The following is a 13,632-nucleotide window of genomic DNA, read 5'->3' on the forward strand; positions in this document are numbered from 1 at the left end:
AACTTGACCGTCAATGGACCATATACTGTAGATAGATACAATAAGCTACAACATATTGACCACAACCAGCTGTATAGGATTGAATGGCAAGACCGTAACATGGACAACTTGAACAAACGGAATTGGAATGCAATGAAAGAATGGAATGAGAACGCTTCAGTGAAATGATCTGAAGGATGAGGTGATAGGTATATAAGGGACTGGTATGAGGAGAACAACTTCAAGGACACACCACCATAACCTGGTTTCATAAGAGCTGGAAAGACACCACAAACAGATCTGGGACCAGGCTAACACAACCATTCTGCATCTTCCACATAATACATCTTGTGCATTACAACCACATAGAAGGCTGCACAATAATATATTTTTTTAAATAGCCTCCATTTGGTCTGACAGATCACACATTTACAAAAGGTGCAAACCAATCTCTGTCTATTATATACAGTATAGTATTATATACAGTATAGTATTATACACAGTATAGTACTATATACAGTATAGTATTATATACAGTATAGTATTATAAACAGTATAGTACTTAGAAAGGTGAACCAGTGACAAGCTGTACACCACTGATTCCCCCATGTTAGAGATTCAATTAAAATCGAATTGAAATTCAGAAGTTTTCAAACACCCAAATGTAACATTCCTACTAAACGATACCAGTGCACCAGTACTAAAGATTGAGGCAGAAATGCCTATGTTGTTCTGTAAAGTGATGGTCCTTTTAAAGTGATGATCGATCATTGTGAAGTTAAACTTTAGACATGCAAAGGAACATGCATTACACATACAGTGCATTCGGAAAGTATTCAGACCCCTTGACCATTTCGACATTTTGTTACGTACCAACCGTATTCTAAAAAGGATTAAATAAATTAAAAAATCCTCATCTATCTACACACAATACATTTTTGCAAATGTATTAATTTTTATTTTTACTTAACCTTTATTTATCTAAGCAAGTCAGTCAAGAACAAATTCTTATTTACAATGACGGCCTACCAAAAGGCAAACGGCCTCCTGTGGGAACGGGGGCTGGGATTAAAAAGTCTAATATAGGACAAAACACACATCATGACAAGAGAGACACCACCACACTACATAAAGAGAGACCTAAGAAAACGACATAGCATGGCAGCAACACATGACAACACAGCATGGTAGCAACACATGACAACACAGCATGGCAGCAACACATGACAACACAGCATGGTAGCAACACATGACAACACAGCATGGCAGCAACACATGACAACACAGCTTGGTAGCAACACATGACAACACAGCATGGCAGCAACACATGACAACACACCATGGTAGCAACACATGACAACACACCATGGTAGCAACACATGACAACACACCATGGTAGCAACACATGACAACACAGCATGGTAGCAACACATGACAACACAGCATGGTAGCAACACATGACAACACAGCATGGTAGCAACACATGACAACACAGCATGGCAGCAACACATGACAACACAGCATGGTAGCAACACATGACAACACAGCATGGCAGCAACACATGACAACACAGCATGGTAGCAACACATGACAACACAGCATGGTAGCAACACATGACAATCTGATAGCTGAATGGTAAAGAACATCTAGCCGCTCGAGAGCACTCTTACCTGCTGATCTAGAAAATAATTTTCCATAATCTAGCATGGGTAGGATGGTCATCTGAATCAGGGTTAGTTTGGCAGCTGGGGTGAAAGAGGAGCGATTACAATAGAGGAAACCAAGTCTAGATTTAACTTTAGCCTGCAGCTTTGATATGTGCTGAGAGAAGGACAGTGTACCATCTAGCCATACTCCCAAATACTTGTATGAGGTGACGACCTCAAGCTCTAAACCCTCAGAGGTAGTAGTCACACCTATGGGGAGAGGGGCATTCTTCTTACCAAACCACATGACCTTTGTGTTTTGGAGGTGTTCAGAACAAGGTTAAGGACAGAGAAAGCTTGTTGGACACTAAGAAAGCTTCATTGTAGAGCGTTTAACACACAATCCAGGGAGGGGCCAGCTGAGTATAAGACTGTATCATCTGCATATAAATGGATGAGAGAGCTTCCTACTGCCTGAGCTATGTTGTTTATGTAAATTGAGAAGAGTTTGCGGCCTAGGATTGAGCCTTGGGGTACTCCCTTGGTGACAGGCAGTGGCTGAGACAGCAGATGTTCTGACTTCATACACTGCACTCTTTGATAGAGGTAGTTAGCAAACCAGGCCAAAGACCCCTCAGAGACACCAATACTCCTTAGCCAGCCCACAAGAATGGAATGGTCTACCATATCAAAACTTTGGCCAAGTCAATAAGAATAGCTGCACATTATTGTTTAGAATCAAGGGCAATGGTGACATCATTGAGGACCTTTAAGGTTGCAGTGACGCATGCATAACCTGAGCCGAAACCAGACTGAAAACTACAGACATCAAGAAAGCCAGTCAGTTGATTATTGACTAGTTTTCCAACACTTTTGATAAACAGGGCATAATAGACATTGTCCTGTAACAGTTAGGATCAGCTTGATTTCTCCCTTTAAATAAAGGACGCACGATGGCTGCCTTCCAAGCAATGAGAACTTCCCCATGGAGGAGAGAGGTTAAAAAGGTCAGAGACAGGCTAGGCAATGATAGGGGCTGCAACCTTATAGAAGAAAGGGTCTAAACCATCTGACCCAGATGTTTTTTGGGGGTCAAGTTTAAGGAGCTCCTTTAACACCTCAGACTCAGAGACTGGCTACAGAGAGAAACAGGGGGAAAAGAGGGAGGAGCATCGGGGATAGTCGCATTAGAAGGGGTGTGAGATGAGGAAATGTTGGATGGGCAATGAGGCTGAGTCAAATAGGAATCCGGACTTAATGAAGCGGTGATTAAAGAGCTCAGCCATGTGCTCCTTGTCAGTAACAACCACATCAACATTAAGAGACATGGGCAGCTGTGAGGAGAATTGTTTATTCTCCAGGTCTTTAACCATTTTCCAGAACTTCTTTGTGTTAGAAAATACAAATAAAAAACAGAAATACCTTATTTGCATAAGTGTACAGACCCTTTGCTATGAGACTCGAATTTGAGCTCAGGAACATCCTGTTTCCATGGAACATCTTTGAGATGTTTCTACAACTTGAATCCACGTGGTAAATTCAATTGATTGGACATGATTTGGAAAGGTACAACCTGTCTATGTACGGTCCCACAGTTGTCAGAGCAAAATCCAAGCCATGAGGTTGAAGGAATTGTCCGCTCCGAGACAGGATTGTGTCGAGGCACAGACCTGGGGAAGGGTATCAACAAATGTCTGCAGCATTGAATGTCCCCAAGAACACAGTGGCCTCCATCATTCTTAAATGGAGGAAGTTTGGAACCACCAAGTCTCTTCCTAGAGCTGGCCGCCCAGCCAAACTGAGCAATCGGGGGAGAAGGGCCTTGGTCAGGGAGGTGACCAGGAACCGAATGGTCACTCTGACAGAGTTCCAGAGTTCCTCTGTGGAGATGGGAGAACCTTCCAGATAGACAATCATCTTTGCAGCACTCCGCCAATCAGGCCTTTATGGTGGAGTGGCCAGATGTAAGCTTCCCCTCAGTAAAAGGCGCATGACAGCCCACTTGGAGTTTACCAAAAGGCACCTAAAGGACTCTCAGGTCATGAGAAACAAGATTCTCTGATGAAACCAAGATTGAACTCTTTGCCCTGAATGCCAAGCTTCACGTCTAGAGGAAACCTGGCACCATCCCTACGGTGAAGCATGGTGGTGGCAGCATCATGCTGTGGGGATGTTTTTCAGCGGCAAGGATAGGGAGACTAATCTGGATCGAGAGAAAGATGAACAGAGCAAAGTACAGAGAGATCCTTGATGAAAAACAGCTCCAGAGTGGAACAATGACCCGAAACAGGTGGCTTCAGGACAAGTCTCTGAATATCCTTGAGTGGCCCAACCAGAGCTTGGGTGTGAACCCTATCGAATGTCTCTGGAGAGACCTGAAAATAGCTGTTCAGCGATGCTCCCCATTCAACCTGGCAGAGCTTGAGAGGCTCTTCAGAGGAGAATGGGAGAAACTCCCCAAATACAGGTGTGGCAAGCTTGTACCATACCCAAGAAGACTCGAGGCTGTAATCGCTGCCAAAGTTTCTTCAACACAGTACTGAGTAAAGCGTCTGAATGCTTATGTAAATGTGATATTTCAGTATTTTCTAAGTATAGTTTATGCTTTGTCATTAAAGGGGTATGATGTGTAGATTGATGAGGGGGAAATAAACTATTTAATCCATTTTAAAATAAGGATGTACTGTAACAAAATGTGGAAAAAGTCAAGGGGTCTGAATACTTTCCGAATGTACTGTAGATGTATACATCCTGTAAGCTACGAACGAAGGTAGGAAACACCAACAAGGATGACCTTTCAAAAACCCTCAACTCAGTCCTGTGGTTGGACTGTACCAAGTTGGTCAGTTTATTTGTCAAAATGTCACTGGATTGGAATCAGTTATCTTGAGTAAAAAAGGCAAAAAGTCGAAGATTAAGTGACTTCACCAAGAGTGACATAAATAATGCGAGGGAAAGAGGTCTAATCTGTCCAGAAGAATTCATAAATGTCAAAGGTGTATAGCATATCTGCTTTATACCTGCCCATTGACAACAATCAAAAGTTGCATTAAAAGACTCCAAACACATTAGTGGAATTGTTTATGCTTCACAATCACTTCATGTAAGACAAACGAATGAATTTGATTGGAAGGTGAAGGGACTTGGTAAACAGCTCTGGATGGAATAAGAGAGAGATCTTTAAATTAAAGCAAATAGCAAGTTGCCATGACACCAACAAAAAAGAGAGAGAATACAGAACAAAAACTTTTGGATGACATTTACTGATAGTTTGGGCTTTTCAAATCACCTGAATGCAGACAGTACTCCACAGCATTGACTGACTCGTCCCTCAACAAACTGAACTTCTTATAAACTACCTCTAGATGGTGCAAAGAAATGAAATATGGCCCAGCCAGTAGCTGTAATATTTGGTTTGTCTTCTCAGGGAGTTGAACTGTAAAGATGTTGCATTTGTCTAACGGGATGCAGCCGGCAGGATGTTTATCTAAATGGTTTTGTATCAAATTCACCTTGTAGGATTTCTAGGTCTAAAACAAGATGACAAAATAACAATCGAATGTATTATAAACTTGACCAGACTCAAAGCCAGGCACATGTACTCCCTCTCAATGTGAATCTGAACGGCTTCATTTAGTGTTTTAGTGTTGAGTCTCTTACAGCTGCATCGGCAGCTCCATCTAGAACTAACCCATCACTCAGGTTACCACATCCCTCCAGCAGTAGTCCAAACAGACTTAACTGAGCCCAAAGAAACATCAACTCCATCTAGAACTGACCCATCACTCAGGTTACCACATCCCTCCAGCCATAGTCCAAACAGACTTAACTGAGCCCAAAGAAACATCAACTCCATCTAGAACTAACCCATCACTCAGGTTACCACATCCCTCCAGCAGTAGTCCAAACAGACTTAACTGAGCCCAAAGAAACATCAACTCCATCTAGAACTGACCCATCACTCAGGTTACCACATCCCTCCAGCCATAGTCCAAACAGACTTAACTGAGCCCAAAGAAACATCAACTCCATCTAGAACTGACCCATCACTCAGGTTACCACATCCCTCCAGCCATAGTCCAAACAGACTTAACTGAGCCCAAAGAAACATCAACCAGCCCACATCAACCTACTCAGACCCATCACTCAGGTTACCACATCCCTCCAGCCATAGTCCAAACAGACTTAACTGAGCCCAAAGAAACATCAACTCCATCTAGAACTGACCCATCACTCAGGTTACCACATCCCTCCAGCCATAGTCCAAACAGACTTAACTGAGCCCAAAGAAACATCAACCAGGGGGGATATCTTTTTGAACTAATCAGTCAAAAACGGTGGAAACAACCAGTTCGGGTAGGAATGGGGCAGCAGTGTACTGCCCAGTAACTAACTATAAGTCAATTATTTCTGGGGTTTTGCAGGCTTTGTCTGAGCGTCAGACAATGTCTGTCTTTGCGTCCCTCACAGCAGGCAATTGAGCTGCCTGTGGAATGGCAACAGATATATGGAGCTGCCCTATGGCCACTCCATCATCGTCCCAGCCCAGATGGGAGGCTGACCTGGGGCTCAGCCCCTGACCAGTGACTCAGCCCCTGTAATAGGGTTAGAGGGAGAGAATCCCAGTGGAGAGAGGAGAACCGGCTAGGCAGGGACAGCCATGGCGGTTCGTTGCTCCAGAGCCTTTCCGTTCACCTTCACACTCCTGGGCCAGACTACACTCAATCATAGGACGGACTGAAGAGATGAGTCTTCAATAAAGACTTCAAGATTGAGACCGAGTCTGCGTCTCTCATATGAATAGGCCGACCATTCCATACAAATGGAGCTCTATAGGTGAAAGCCCTGCCTCTAACTGTTTGCTTAGAAATTCTAGGGACAGTAAGGAGACCTGCGTCTTGTGACCGTAGCGTACGTGTAGGTATGTACGGCAGGACCAAATCGGAAAGATAGGTAAGAGCAAGTCCATGTAATGCTTTGTAAGTTAGCAGTAAAACCTTGAAATCAGCCCTTGCCTTAACAGGAAGCCAATGTAGAGAGGCTAGCACTGGAGTAATATGATCAAATGTTTTGGTTCTAGTCAAGATTCTAGCAGCCGTGTTTAGCACTAACTGAAGTTTATTTAGTACTTTATCCGGGTAGCCGGAAAGTAGAGCATTGCAGTAGTCTAACCTAGAAGTGACAAAAGCATGGATTAATTTTTCTGCATCATTTTTGGACAGAACTTTTCTGATTTTTGCAATGTTACGTAGATGGAAAAAGCTGTCCTTGAAACAGTCTTGATATGTTCGGCAAAAGAGAGATCAGGGTCCAGAGTAACGCTGAGGTCTTTAACGGTTTTATTTGTGTAAGGGGTGCATAACTGGTGGCAGAGAAGTCAGACACAGGAGAGCAGAACTAGGTAATAGCCGGAGCAGTTTAATAGCAAAACCAATGCCATACGAATGACAAAATATGGGTACAAAACCCGTCGCGCACCAGTCAAACATGTCACAAGCACTTACAACAAACAATTTCACACACAGACATGAGGGGAACAGAGGGTTAAATACACAACACGTAATGAGGGAATGTAAACCAGGTGTGTGGGAAAACAAGACAAAACAAATGGAAAATGAAAAATGGATCGGCGATGGCTAGAAGACAGGTGACGTCGACCGCCGAACACCGCCCGAACAAGTAGAGGAACCGACTTCGGCGGAAGTCGTGACAATTTGAGAGGACTGTACAACCATCAAGATTAATTGTCAGATCCAACAGAAGACCTCTCTGTTTCTTGGGACCTAGAACAAGCATCTCTGTTTTGTCCGAGTTTAAAAGTAGAACATTTGCCGCCATCCACTTCCTTATGTCTGAAACACAGGCTTCCAGTGAGGGCAATTTTGGGGCTTCACCATGTTTCATCAAAATGTACAGCTGTGTGTCATCCGCATAGCAGTGAAAGTTAACATTATGTTTCCGATTGACATCACCAAGAGGTAAAATATATAGTGAAAACAATAGTGGTCCTGAAACGGAGCCTTGTGGAACACCGAAATTTACAGTTGATTTGTCAGAGGGCAAACCATCCACAGAGACAAACTGATATCTTTCCGACAGACAAGATCTAAACCAGGCCAGAACTTGTCCGTGTAGACCAATTTGGATTTCCAATCTCTCCAAAAGAATGTGGTGATCGATGGTATCAAAAGCAGCACTAAGGTCTAGGAGCACGAGGACAGATGCAGAGCTTCGGTCTGACGCCATTAAAAGGTCATTTACCACCTTCACAAGTGCAGTCTCAGTGCTATAATGGGGTCTAAAACCAGACTGAAGTGTTTTGTATACATTGTTTGTCTTCATGAAGGCAGTGAGTTGCTGCCACATAGCTTTTAAAAATATTTTTCAGAGGAATGGGAGTTTCGATATAGGCCTATAATTTTTTATATTTTCTGGGTCAAGGTTTGGCTTTTTCAAGAGGCTTTATTACTGCCACTTTTAGTGAGTTTGGTACACATCCGGTGGATAGAGAGCTGTTTACTATGTTCAACATAGGAGGGCCAAGCACAGGAAGCAGCTCTTTCAGTAGTTTAGTTTGAATAGGGTCCAGTATGCAGCTTGAAGGTTTAGAGGACATGATTGTTTCAAGAGATATAGTACTAAAAAACTTGAGTGTCTCCCTTGATCCTAGGTCCTGGCAGAGTTGTGCAGACTCAGGACAACTGAGCTTTGGAGGAATACGCAGATTTAAAGAGTCTGTAATTTGCTTTCCAATGATCATGATCTTTTCCTCAAAGAAGTCCATGAAGTTATCACTGCTGAAGTGAAAGCCATCCTCTTTTGGCTGATGCTTCTTTTTAGTAAGCTTTGCGACAGTATCAAAAATAAATGTTGTATTGTTCTTATTTTCCTCAATTAAGTTTGTAAAATAGGATGATCGAGCAGCAGTGAGGGCTCTTCAATACTGCACTGTACTGTCTAGTCGGAAGACTTCCAGTTTAGTGTAGCGCCATTTCCGTTCCAATTTTCTGGAAGCTTGCTTCAGAGCTCGGGTATTTTCTGTATACCAGGGAGCTAGTTTCTTATGACAAATGTTTTTTGTTTTTAGGGATGCGACTGCATCTAGGGTATTACGCAATGTTAAATTTAGTTCCTCAGTTAGGTGGTAAACTGATGTTTGTACTCTAATTAAGATTCCCAACATTTATTCCACGGGACAAAACTAGGTCCAGAGTATGACTGTGGCAGTGAGTAGGTTTTTTACTTTACCTTTATTTAACTAGGCAAGTCAGTTAAGAACAAATTCTTATTTTCAATGACGGCCTAGGAACAGTGGGTTTAACTGCCTGTTCAGGGGTAGAACAACAGATTTGTACCTTGTCAGCTCGGGGATTTGAACTTGCAACCTTTCAGTTACTAGTCCAACGCTCTAACCACTAGGCTACCCTGTCCGGAGACATGTTGGACAAAACCCGCTGAGTCGATGATGGCTACGAAAGCCTTTTGGATTGGGACTGTGGACTCAGGGAACTCAGTGAGGAATGCTGTATATGGCCCAGGAGGCCTGTAAACAGTAGCTATAAAATGTGATTGAGTAGGCTGCATAGATTTCATGACTAGAAGCTCAAAACACGAAAACAGTATTTTTTTTAAATTTAAATTTGCTATAGTAAATGTTATCAACACCTCCGCCTTTGCGGGATGCGCAGGGAATATGGTCACTAGTGTAACCAGGAGGTGAGGCCTCATTTAACACAGTAAATTCATCAGACTTAAGCCATGTTTCAGTCAGGCCAATCACATCAAGATTATGATCAGTGATTAGTTCATTGACTATAACTGCCTTGGAAGTGATTAGTTCATTGGAAGTGATTAGTTCATTGACGACAACAGCACAAAGGTGAAGAAGGTAGAAACAACAATACATCACACAAAGCAGCCACAACTGTCTGTAAGAGTATCCATGATTTAATCTTTGAATGAAGAGATTGAGATAAAACTGTCCAGTTTGAGTTTTTGTTGCAGCTCGTCCCAGTTGCTAGCTGCAGCGAACTGAAAAGAGGAGCGACCTAGGGATGTGTGCGCTTTGGGGACCTTTAACAGAATCTGACTGGCAGAACGGGGGTTGTATGTGAAGGATGAGGGCTGCAGTAGATATCTCAGATAGGGGGGAGTGAGGCCTAAGAAGGTTTTATAAATAAGCATCAGCCAGTGGGTCTTGTGATGGGTATACAGAGATGACCAGTTTACAGAGGAGTGCAGTGATGTGTCCTATAAGGAGCCTTGGAGGCAAAATGGCCGAATGGTAAAGAACATCTAGCTGCTCGAGAGCACCCTTACCTGCCGATCTATAAACAATGTCTCTGTAATCTAGCATGGGTGGGATGGTCATCTGAAACAGGGTTAGTTTGGCAGCTGGGGTGAAAGAGGGGAAATTACGATATAGGAAATCAAGTCTAGATTTAACTTTAGCCTGCAGCTTTGATATGTGCTGAGAGAAGGACAGTGTACCGTCTAGCCATACTCCCAAGTACTTGTATGAGGTGACTACCTCAAGCTCTAAACCCTCAGAGGTAGTAATCACACCTGTGGGGAGAGGGGCATTCTTCTTACCAAACCACATGACCTTTGTTTTGGAGGTGTTCAGAACAAGGTTAAGGGTAGAGAAAGCTTGTTGAACTTTGCAGAGAAGAGGGTCTCACAGTTCATTTCTTCAGTTGCCAATGGAGCTGTTTGGATCTGTTTCAGCGAGCACAACAATTCAGGGGGACTTTTGTGGTGTTTGGGAATGTCTGGGAGTGGCAGCATGCTGAGACCATTAGTGTTAGAGATGGGGGGCCCGGTCTGTACATCAACTCATATTGGTATTGCGCTAACATGAGGGCCCATCTTTGCAGTCGCCCGGAGGGGGATGGGTGTATGGTCTTCAGCTCACCCAGGAGTCCTAACAGGGGCTTATGGTCCGTTTGGATGGTGAAGTGACATCCCTGCGGATACTGGTGAAATGTTGTAATGCACAAGTAGTGCTGAAGACGACAGCAAGTCCTTGGATTTCTGGGAATCTGTTTTCTGGGGTGTGAAAGCGACCGTAGTAGTTTAACACCCCAAGGTAGACTCGTAGCTCACAAACATCCTTGGGTTCTGTGGCCTCTTTGATTGCTCTCACTTTCTTGTCTAAGGGCTGAAGCTGGTTGGCTGTGCCCCCAAGTACTCCACTTCGGGGGCCAGGAAAACACACTTGGATTTCTTCAAATCAAATCAAAATCAAATCCAATGTATTTATATAGCCCTTCGTACATCAGCTGATATCTCAAAGTGCTGTACAGAAACCCAGCCTAAAACCCCAAACAGCAAGCAATGCAGGTGTAGAAGCACGTTGGCTAGGAAAAACTCCCTAGAAAGGCCAAAACCTAGGAAGAAATCTAGAGAGGAACCAGGCTATGAGGGGTGGCCAGTCCTCTTATGGCTGTGCCGGGTGGAGATTATAACAGAACATGGCCAAGATGTTCAAATGTTCATAAATGACCAGCAGGGTCAAATAATAGGTCTGGGACAGGTAGCACGTCCGGTGAACAGGTCAGGATTCCATTGCCACAGGTAGAACAGTTGAAACTGGAGCAGCAGCACGGCCAGGTGGACTGGGGACAGCAAGGAGTCATCATGCCAGGTAGTCCTGAGGCATGGTCCTAGGGCTCAGGTCCTCCGAGAGAGAGAAAGAAAGAGAGAAAGAGAGAATTAGAGAGAGTATACTTAAATTCACACAGGACACCGGATAGAACAGGAGAAGTACTCCAGATATAACAAACTGACCCTAGCCCCCCGACACATAAACTACTGCAGCATAAATACTGGAGGCTGAGTCAGGAGGGGTCAGGAGACACTGTGGCCCCATCCGAAAGAATGGCCACATTTGTGTCCCCATTTCTTAAAGCGAAGCCTTGCACTCTCCAGTCTTGATAGCACTGTTTCAAGTTTTTTTAGATGGTCTTCCTCAGTGACACCGGTGATAAACATATCATCCATATGTACAGTAGGGTGCCCACTAACAGATTCTCCATTGTTCTTTGAAAGATCGCAAAGGCAGAGGAAACTCCAAACGGGTGGTTGTGTACTGAAACAGCCCCTTGTGGGTGTTTATCGTAACCACTTTGCGTGATTCTTCAGCCAGCACCAACTAGTGGTATGCCTTTGCGAATAGCTCCTCTATCCATTGCAATGGGTACTGATCCAGTCTGTAAGCTACATTGGCAGTAGTGGAGGCTGCTGAGGGGAGGACGGCTCATAATAATGGCTGGAACAGAGCTAATGGAATGGCACCATAGTACCCTGTGTTTGATGTATTTGATACCATTCCACTTATTCCACTCCAACCATTACCACGAGCCTGTCCTCCACAATTAAGGTGCCACCAACCTTCTGTAACTGGCAGTTAGCTTGTAATCTCCACAAATCCTGATATTTCCACCAGGCTTCACTACTGGGACAATGAGGGCAGCACACTCAGAGTAGGTGATTGGTTCCAGTATTCCAGTGGTCTGGAGCCTGTCTAGCTCTGCCTCGACCTTCTGTTTCTAGTGCGAACGGCACTTGGCGGGCTTTGCAGAAGCGTGGAGGGAACGGATGGGTCCACCTGAATTCGCACTTCAGTCTCTTTTAGTTTTCCAACTTGATCTTGGAATACATCTGCGTGCCTGTTTAGCGTAGTGGACAACTCGCTCTCTGAGACCTTCGTGATTGTTTTGAACATCCCTCGCCAGTCCAGTTGTAACACTGCCATCCACCTCTTCACAGCAGATTGGGACCCTGTCATCAACCCACTGACATCTTCAGTCGTGTACCTTTGTACTGGACGTTGACGCTCTGCTCTTCTGTGTATGACTTCAGCACTATAGCCGAGGGCCCTAGCTTCAACTGGGGTGCTTTGGCTTTTAGGTCATGTTGTGGACATTGTTACACAGGGACACTCAAAGTCAATCTTAAATGAATCATTGTTCATGTTTCAGCTCACTGGAAAGGTTCCAACCATCTCAATGCAGCATAGTACACATGTCTGTCAGAAAACTCTGCCAGGACAGTCCCAACAGTTGTCTGATATACAGCTATACACAGACAAGTTATATTTGCATGATTTAGCATCATTAACTAATCATTACTGGTTTGTTCTATTTATGTGACTGACCAATACTGGTTCATAACATGTGACAGACCAATTCTGTTTCAGAACATGTGACAGACCAATACTGGTTCATAACATGTGACAGACCAATACTGGTTCATAACATGAGACAGACCAATACTGGTTCATAACATGTGACAGCCCAATACTGGTTCATAACATGTGACAGACCAATACTGGTTCAGAACATGTGACAGCCCAATACTGGTTCATAACATGTGACAGCCCAATACTGGTTCATAACATGTGACAGACCAATACTGGTTCATAACATGTGACAGACCAATACTGGTTCATAACATGTGACAGGCCAATACTGGTTCAGAACATGTGACAGACCAATACTGGTTCATAACATGTGACAGACCCAATACTGGTTCATAACATGTGACAGACCAATACTGGTTCATAACATGTGACAGACCAATACTGGTTCATAACATGTGACAGACCAATACTGGTTCATAACATGTGACAGACCAATACTGGTTCATAACATGTGACAGACCAATACTGGTTCATAACATGTGACAGACCAATACTGGTTCATAACATGTGACAGACCAATACTGGTTCATAACATGTGACAGACCAATACTGGTTCATAACATGTGACAGGCCAATACTGGTTCATAACATGTGACAGACCAATACAGGTTCATAACATGTGACAGACCAATACTGGTTCATAACATGTGACAGACCAATTCTGTTTCAGAACATGTGACAGACCAATACTGGTTCATAACATGTGACAGACCAATACCTCATGAGGCTTCTCCTCTCTAAGCTGAGACCTTGAAACTGACGGCAGCTACTGATAGGTGTGATTTGTGTGACCTGCATGAACAT

This window comes from Oncorhynchus tshawytscha, linkage group LG31 (genome assembly GCF_018296145.1).
Source record: "Oncorhynchus tshawytscha isolate Ot180627B linkage group LG31, Otsh_v2.0, whole genome shotgun sequence".
Classification (NCBI taxonomy): domain Eukaryota; kingdom Metazoa; phylum Chordata; class Actinopteri; order Salmoniformes; family Salmonidae; genus Oncorhynchus; species Oncorhynchus tshawytscha.